The 9,827-nt window shown below is 42.0% G+C and overlaps 1 protein-coding gene across 3 annotated transcripts in view; it reads left to right on the top strand.

Annotated features, from left to right (window-relative positions):
• Nucleotides 1–941: 941 nt before the first annotated feature.
• The window catches only part of CAB39 (calcium binding protein 39), a 43,465-nt gene continuing 34,579 nt past the window's right edge, over nucleotides 942–9,827 (top strand). For 2 of the 3 annotated variants that reach the window (XM_088466451.1, XM_088466443.1), the window contains exon 1: nucleotides 942–1,381. The gene's annotated coding sequence lies outside the window, so the exon portion shown is untranslated. The remainder of the gene's footprint in view (nucleotides 1,382–9,827) is intronic. The other variant, XM_088466460.1, reaches the window with a different exon arrangement.

Genomic DNA, 9,827 nt, shown 5'->3' with positions numbered 1-9,827 from the left:
TAATGGTGCATACACACGATCAGATTTTTTCTTCAGATATGGACGATAACGATTTAAAAATCGTTCAGTCGTTCATATCTGATGGAAAATCGTTCATATCTGACATGCCTGAACGATGGACGATCAACGATGCGCGTTCCCGTTTGCCAGATAACGATTTCTGACATCTGATGTGTTTGCAGTCAGACTTGGACGATTCCATTCATTTTAATGCAGTCAAAAATCGTTCAAATCGTTCATCTGACAAATCTGACAAGTCTGACAAATCTGACCGTGTGTATGCTCCATAAGTTTGCCCCCACCCCCGCTACTCAATGCCGGGATTTTTGGCATTGTGAAGCAGGGGGCGGGGCCACAATTACGTGTTTCAGCGCGAATCGCGTCACAGCCCCCCCAGGCAATATGGGCCAGAGGCTTAGGGGGCCCAACTTAACTGCACCCAGGTCACAAAGTTGTCTACTAGGTTCAGGAAAATGCCCACTAAGCAATGTGTGGCATAAAGTGAACTGAGGGCACTGTGTGGCATGTGTATTGGCAGCAGTTCAATGTGACATACTGTTAACTTGGGGCACTTTATTGTGACATAAATATGAACTGGGGGCACTTTGTGGTTTAATGTGAACTTGGGCACTATTATGGGGCATAACTGTTAACATTAACTTGTGCACCACTATAGTTCATAAAAAGAACCAGGGCACATAAAATGAACAACTGCAGTGGCTAATAAGTGGAAGGAGCCTCTGCAAAATGTTGCTATGGGACCCACAAAGTTCTGGCTATGCCCCCTGTCACTGGATATTATGGACAATGAAATGACCCTAAATATTTTGGACAAGCTCCCAAACACTGGTATATCGGCATAAATAATGATTACCTTACCAGCGTGCCGTGTACACTAATATTACATGTACAGACCACAAGGAGGCACTCCTGAGCCAGCCGCACACCACAGCGGCCGCTCTACCCAGCACTACCATAGAGTCAAATCTAAGCCAGAGCTGGCTCCAGTCTCACGGATGTCGCCGCCAAAGTGACGCCACTGTAGAGGCGCCGGAAGCGGGAATCTGAACACCATAGAGACGGGAGGAGCCGCCCGGAGTGACCCGTGAGAAGAGAGACCCCCGGAGTGACCCTTCTGCAGAGACACCCGGGAGTGAAAGGACAGGAGGGTGGCCCCAGCCGCGCTACGGGATCCCAGACACCCCGGAAGTGACCACAGCGATAGCCCTGTAACCGACCAGAGGAGAAGGACCCCCTCCCCCTTATACACCCGTATAGTGAGCCACAAGCTGAGTGACCCCCACCTGGGAGATCCCGTACACTGACACCACAGGGCCCGGCAGAGGGTGTGTCCCTGTGTCTGGAGCTCACTAGGTCACTTGTGAGTATCCCGTACGACCAGTGTGCTCCTATCCCCAGCCTACCCTGTGTGCATAATATACCACCTGTGTGCCCTCACTCACCATCCCCAGCCTACCCTGTGTGCATAATATACCACCTGTGCCCTCACTCACCATCCCCAGCCTACCCTGTGTGCATAATGTGCCACCTGTTCGCTCTACTACCCATCCCCAGCCTACCCTTTGTATACATAGTATACCACCTGTGTGCTCTCATACCCAGCCTTCCCTGTGTATACATAATATACTACCTGAGTGCTCCTATACCCAGCCTTCCCTGTATATACATAATATACTACCTGAGTGCTCTCATACCCAGCCTTCCCTGTATATACATAATATACTACCTGTGTGCTCTCATACCCAGCCTTCCCTGTGTATACATAATATACTACCTGTGTGCTCTCATACCCAGCCTTCCCTGTGTATACATAATATACTACCTGTGTGCTCTCATACCCAGCCTTCCCTGTGTATACATAATATACTACCTGTGTGCTCTCATACCCAGCCTTCCCTGTGTATACATAATATACTACCTGTGTGCTCTCATACCCAGCCTTCCCTGTGTATACATAATATACTACCTGTGTGCTCTCATACCCAGCCTTCCCTGTCTATACATAATATACTACCTGTGTGCTCTCATACCCAGCCTTCCCTGTGTATACATAATATACTGCCTGTGTTCTCAACCCCAGTCTTCCCTGTGTATACATAATATACTGCCTGTGTGCCCTTACACCCATCCGCAGCCTACCCTGTGTATACACGTGTGCTCTCATACCCATCCATAACCTTCCCTTTGTATACATAGTATACCACCTGTGTGCTCTCATCCCCTGCATACCCTGTGTGTACATAATATTTTCCTGTGTGCCCTCACCCCCATCCCACCCTGTGTAAGCATTGTATAATGCCTGTGTACACTCATCCCCATCCCACCTGTTATCTATATAATATACTTACTACCTGTGTGCCTCATTCCCAGCATACCTTTGTATACATAATATACTGCTTGTGTGCTCTCATTACCTATTCTCAGCCTACCCTGTGAGTACATATTACGTATGTGTGCCCAGCTTACCCTGTGTATAGAATACTTTGCCTGTGTGCTTTCATCCCCCATTCACAGCCTACCCTGTGTACACATAATAAAATGCCCTTGTACGGCACTACCACACTGTCACTCTGTTCTATTGCCTGTTATATACTGTATGTATCTGTACTACTCCCTGTTATATACTGTTTATCTATACTATTCTGTTATATACTTTGTCTATACTGCTCTTTGTTATGCAGTGTTTCTCTACTATTTCCTGTTATATATTGTGTCTGCATTACTCTGTTATGCAGTGTCTTTACTTCTCCCTGTTATACACTGTGACTATACTACTCCCTGCTATATATAGTGTATGTCTTCACTACTCCTTTATATGCAGTATGCCTGTCTGTAATTGTCCCTGTTATACCCAGTGTGTATCTGTACTACTCCCTTTATTATATGCAGTGTTTGTGTCCATACAATTCCATTGTATGAAGTTTCTATACTGTACCATTATATACAGTGAGTGTACTGCTACCTGCAATATATAGTGTCTATACTACTGTTATGTGAAATATGTGTATACTTCTCCCTGTTATGTGCTGTGTGTATATACTACTCCGTTGTATGCTGTGTCTATACTACTCCCTTGTATGCAGTGTGTCCCCCTTGTATGCTGTGTTTATACTATTCCCTTGTATGCTGCCAGTGTCTGTACTACTCCCTTGTATGCTGCCAGTGTCTGTACTACGCCCTTGTATGCTGCCAGTGTCTGTACTACGCCCTTGTATGCTGCCAGTGTCTGTACTACGCCCTTGTATGCTGCCAGTGTCTGTACTACGCCCTTGTATGCTGCCAGTGTCTGTACTACGCCCTTGTATGCTGCCAGTGTCATACACCGATCCTCAAATCGCTGCAAATAGCCCTGTTCAGTGCTCTACGCACTTTGCAACTAAGCCGTGCCAAAACACTAATCCTAAATACCTAGTACACTAGTACAAAGTTGAGGATAAAATGCACGATCTAAAGTAAAAAGCCAATAGACAGTGACTCCCACCGTGCATCGTTGTGCTCAAATTGTGACTTTATATTAAGTACCTAGTACACTGTAAGCAAAGTAAGATGCAAAACTGAGGAAAAAGTATGCAGTCTATGTAAACTGGCAATAAAACAGGTCTGATACGAGTGACCTGCATTATTATGCCTTATGTGCGACTATACTAATTCCTTTTGACAACAAATTAATCATAAATACCTAGTGCACTATGATCAAAGTAAAGCTTGCCACACACTAGACCAACTTTCATCCAACCATCCAACTAGTTGATTGGTTGGGATGAAAATCTGGTAACGTATGGGAGTAAATGATGATCAGCAATTTGCTCCTAAATGCCAGAAAACAGATGAAAATGGTCGATCAGACAAGTTTGTTAAATGTTTGATCTAACCAATTTGTTCAAACAACAGTTTTTATCCATTTTCCGGCGTTTGGGAGCAAATTGCTGATTGTCATTTACTTTCATACCTTACCTGATTTTCATTCCAACCAATCAACTAGTTGGATGGTTGGATGTAAGTTGGTCTAGTGTGTGGCCAGCTTTAGAATTGAGGAAAAAGTATGGAATCTATTTAAAAAGGGTAACATACTGCATACTTGCATTATTAGGCTTTATATGCGACTGTACACTAGCAGCGCCATGCATCATTATGACTTATCTGTGACTATATACTAATTCCTTTGCAACAAAAAACTAATCTTAAATATCTAGTAAACTATATGCGAACTAAGATGCAAAATTGAGTAAAAATTGCACAGGATGGAAATCATGTAATTCTCACACCAAATGGTGCACAAAAGGATAGGTGTAAGAGGACATATCTGTATGCTACTGTTATATATGCAGTATGTGTGTCTATACTATTACTTATTGCAGAGGTTCCCAAACGCGGTCCTTAAGGCTCCCCAACAGTTCAGGCTTTCTATATTTTCATGGTTGAGCACAGGTAACTTAATTAGTACCTCATTCATATTGATTTAACCACCTGTGCTCAACCATGGCTCTCTCTAACACCTGAACTGTTGGGGAGCCTTGAGGACCGCGTTTGGGAACCTCTGACTTATTGTATGCAGTATGTGTCGGTTCTGTACCCTGTTATACACTATGGGTGGCAATCTATTGTTTTCTCGAGCCTAATCTCCCATATAAAGTATAACGAGATTGTCGGGCGAGATTCAGTTGTTTAGAATATTGCGCCCACTGAGGTCGGGTTTAGCCGTGTAAAACTGCTACACCCGACCAAAGGGATAGGCGCGATCGCGAAAAGTGCCGTTTGGGGGACCAAACTAGTCACTTTTCGCGCATTTCATCTCGCACCCGCTGGGGGGGGGGGTGTGAGCTGAAGTGCCGGCAGCTTAATCTCGCGCCTGTCAGGAGAAACATTTCAATAGCTCCGTTGGGCGTGTAGGTGGCTGCAAACAATTGACTTCCACCCTAAGTGTGTCTACTAGTTTCTGTAAAATACAGTGTCTTTGTACTTCTCCCTGTAATGGGGTGTCTCTATACTGTTCACTGTTATACACCTACACCTTGTTCATACTACTCCCTGTTATATTTATGGCGTGTGTATACAATTCCCTGTTATATAGTGTGTGTGTCTATTAGTGTTTTTGATATGGTGGCAGGGCGTACTACTAATATGCATGTCTCCTATAAAAGGTAACATGTTTACTGTATACTGGTTGGGATAAATGTACTTACCTGCTAGAGCTGCTGTTGTTATCTAGTTTTGCTCATTCAAGCACTTGTCACTTTTCGCTGTGTTGCATAACAAATGGTAGCTTTGTATTCACTGATTAACTAATGAGGTTACCTATGGCTTTGATATTGTGTGGGGCTTAACTTTGTTAGCAAGTTTCTTGTAGAAACACAATGGACCTTCATTTAGGAAAATATTAACTTGTCATGTTATTTTTGTACCATTAATTGTTTCTTTGGTTTTCTCTAGCTCTGACCACAAGGCTAGTTTAAACAGTTGATTTTAAGGTGAGGGTCTTCAAACCCTTGAATAATCTGGGTTCTCGCTCTGAAAATGTATGTATTAGTCTGCCACCTATGTGGAGGAACACCTCATTTAGTCACTACTGAGTGAACTTTTCATGCTGGGTACACGCTGGCAGATATATATAATTCGTGTTCCCGTCGGCCAGTGTGCACCAGCAATATGTCGGCGAACAACGTCGTTCAGACATATCGCGTCGGCTCTGCTGCACAGCCGATGGCAGATATCTGAACTATATAAAATGTACAGAAACACTCAAATGCACTGTTTAGTGAATATACATAAGTAATGAAAGCAGGCATACGATCCAGTAGAGTGGATGTCCTTCCAATCACAGAAGAACGTTTGATTAGTATTCAAAACATATGTGGAAAAACAAATATGGAAAACAATAAAACACAAAAATTAAATTCACATACACATATAAAAACTCCCAAATCGATGGGAAAAACCACACTAATGGATACGCAAAATCTGTAGAAATATTACAGATTCTGCATATTTATTAGTGTGGTTTTTCCCATTGATTTGGCAGTTATATTATGTGTAAACATAACATTTGTGTTTTATTGCACTGTTTTCCATTTTTTTTCCACATATGTTTTGAATACCATCTTACGTTCTTCTGTGATTGGAAGGACATTCACTCTACTGGGACGTATACCATAAGGAGAGTATACCTGCTTTCATTACTTATGTATATTCACTACACAGTGCACTTCAGTGTTTCTTATAGAAACATTTGAGTGCTGCAGTGATTTTAGCGCCTACTTGTCTCCAGAGACATATTCATATACAGTGATGGCAGATATCTGTCCATCATGCTGTGTGTATGGGCTTGCGGTCAGCACACCGCCCGTACACTTACAGCTGCGGGTTGGGAGGGGGGGGGGGGTCGCGGTGGGACCCATGGCCAGGAGATGGTGGTTCAGTGTGTATGAGCAACCATCACACAGATCACTCAATCTGCAGATATATCGGTTAGGTGCGTACCCAGCTTAGATATGTCCAACCAATCTTAATTTTCAACCAATTTTATCTTATTAAATTCCTGCCACAAAGTAATTCAACCTGACTTGTAGATCTCACCAGTCTCAGTAGCACAAAATAAAATATACATGTATTTGGTGTATGTATGTACACACAAATGTGCAATTCAAAGCATTTATAAATGGGATAATATGGAGGGATAATAAGGAGCTTAATATGTGGCTTTCAGTCATTGAACGGGCGATATATCTATAGTGCATCACTGGGTGAGTACAGCGCATATGTCAGCGGACAATTAGACGCAATTAGACACACACTGCGGTAATCAGCAGCTGGATATATGAAATATCAGAACACATTATTATCATTGTTAAAGGCTGGTGTGAGCACATAACCTGGAGCAGTGTCTGGATATTTTGGTCGAAAGATGCCTAATTGCCTGACTATTCTTTATATGTGGCCAACATAAGTAGTGTTCACTCTAGGTCCGGTGGGAGGCAGGGCGCCGGACCCAGAGTTAGGGCACTTTTGCGCACGTGCGCCGAAAAGGGGGCATGGCCAAAGAAAAGGGGGCGTGTCTGTATGACGCTTCCCCTTTTTCGTCACTCCTGGGGGCGTACCCGGCACTTACGGACATGCCGGTCAGCCCCCAAGATCTGCGGTCACTGTGGATGGATGCCGGGCGGCCACTGTGGATAGATGCCTGTGTCCCACGGGACACAGCGACCCGCGGATGGAGGCAGAACCCGCAGGCTGTCTTAGCGGGCTGCCGCGCGGGAGGGCAGGGAGCGTTCTGCCCTTCAGAAATAGGGCAGGGAGCCTTCTGCACTTAAGAAAATCGGGCAGGGCGCGGCGCCCCGCTAAAACAGCCTAGCGGGAACACTACATAAGGGAAGTGGCATGTTTTGTTGGGTGTGGAAGGGCTTGCTCTACCATGACCTACTTCATAGCAGAGATCCAGTGGGAGGTCATGTGAAGCCTGAACAGGGCATTGTAACTTCCTATAGGAAAATTATTTGGGCCATTCCGTGTCAAATCAATACTTTTTTATTTATTTTTTCTGTTAAAATTTTACCTCTCCATTTCAGATTTCACCATTTCAGATTTTGTTCAAATTTGGTATATGGAGAGTATATATGTCATCTAAGAAGTTTACAAAAATTCTAATTTTGTAGGCCTAATTATAAAAGCTCTTATATGACTTTATTAACTAAAAACAATGTGCTTGCAAGAAAATAAATAATGATCTTCAATAATGTTAATGCATTGTTTATGAATCATGCTCATGAATCATTGTTCTCATGAATCAATGGTCAGGAATCGTGCTCGGTATTGCAGGCCACAGCGCATTGGGAAAGGCCCCTGTGATGGAGTTGGAGGCACAGTCAAGAGACTGGCATCTAGAGCCAGCCTACAACTTCCATATGAGAACCAAATCCTCACACCTCAAGAAGACTATATTGAGTCTGAAACCTTTTTGAATGATCTTTTCAGCCAGTCAGTAACTATTCAGGGAACACAACAGTATCATGCTTTTAAACCTGTTGATTTCAAGTACTTTAAAAATATCTGTGAAAACCTTTTCTAAGGCTTCAAAATCTCGAGACAAACTCTAGTTGCCACAAATAAATGACTATATATCCGTTGTGTATAACAAGAAATGGTGGCTTGCTTATGTGATGGACAAGAATGAAGATGAAGACGAATTAAAAGTGACCTTCCTTCATCTAGCTGGACCTTCCCATCATTCTTCTATCCAAGGAAGCCTGATGTACTATGGATACTTCTAATAGATGTCTTATGCAAAGTCGCCCCTATAACGCCAACTGGAAGAATTTGTCATGTCTCCTGATGACACTTTAAAAACCACTGAGGCATTGTCATACTATCTTCAGCTAACATTGTTGACTGACTAATACAATGTCAAGTATTTCTATTCAACTTGATTTATATAATAAAACTAATGAAGCCATCAAATCTATTATTACATATTACTACTTGTAATACACCTGGCTTTTTAGAATAAACTACATAGCTCTAAAATTATTTTTAACTATGAACACATTATCCTCCCACTTTTACATTTTGTAAAACAGTTTATACTAATGTTAAATATTTCCAGAATTTTTTTTTTTTTTTACTTTTTTGTCGATGCACTTTTTGAGATAGTCATGATCAAAAATTTTCAGTTTGAGGAAAACTTTTACCAAAATCAGTGTTGTATTTCATAGGAAATTGCATAAAAAACACAGTAAAATGACGCCACTCCCACCTCTCCCACCCACACTCTCACCTCTCTAGCTTAATTAGGAGAGCTACTATGGCGATTTGAAAATATGCTGGTTGTGCGTTGACAGATTTTTGAAAACTTTACATAGCCATATTTTGGAAACTGCATGATATATTTAAATAATATTTTGTATTTTTCTTAGACTACATATATACTCTCCATATAACAAATTTAATCAAAATCTGAGCTGGTGACATAAAATCAGTGTGTTGTTTTGACACCGAATTACCCATTTTCTTTCATTTTGTTTCTGGTTTACTAAAATATCTCAGTTCTGTTACAGAAATATATGTATTTTTTTTTAATAAAGCAAAACGTTTCACATGACTTTCACAGTATTGGTGACATTCCACTAACCTTTAGCTGAGCTCTATACTATACATGAAAGCCTCTTTTATTATAGAGCAAGCAATTCAAGTTTTACCACCCTCCTATGTTTATGATATAGTGGGTTTATACCTATAAATGGCATTGGTTAAGAACAAGCACTTGTGTTCCTCTTTGTGACCAGAACTAGGTTGTTGCTTCATTTCCAAATATGCTGACTGTTTTTGTCATGTCTGTTTTTCTGGAGATTGATCCATCGCCAAAACAGAAGTTTAAGCTGGTAACGTGGAGTTTTAGAATGACGTTGTTTTCAATAAATGACTCAGTGGGGATGATTCAATTTGGAGCGATGGCCACGAGTTGCTGCTTTCAGACAGTTTGCTGACAACTCGAGACCACCGATGTTGCAGAATTTTCTTAGCATCCCATGGTGTTTGTGTGTGTTTCCGTCCATATGTCAAAGACCTATGTGGTCGGTTGTTTGGCTTCTGACAAAACTGACCGTAGTGTGTGTGTGTGTGGTTGGGAATATAGACTGTAATCTCCTCTGTGAATGATTAAATATTCCCTGTAAAGCACTGCCTAATATGTAGGAGTTGTATAAGTAACGTCTGCACATTATGAATTATGAACTTTTGATAGATTGGGTTTATAAGCTGTGTGTGTGTGACAGTCAGTCAGTCATTGTGCCTTCGTAACATGTAGTCTTAACATT

The sequence above is a fragment of the Taudactylus pleione genome, unplaced genomic scaffold (assembly GCF_031769625.1).
Source record: "Taudactylus pleione unplaced genomic scaffold, aTauple2 ptg000066l, whole genome shotgun sequence".
Lineage (NCBI taxonomy): Eukaryota > Metazoa > Chordata > Amphibia > Anura > Myobatrachidae > Taudactylus > Taudactylus pleione.
The sequence above is the reverse complement of the archived record's forward strand: the minus strand, read 5'-3'. Positions and strand labels throughout refer to the sequence as shown.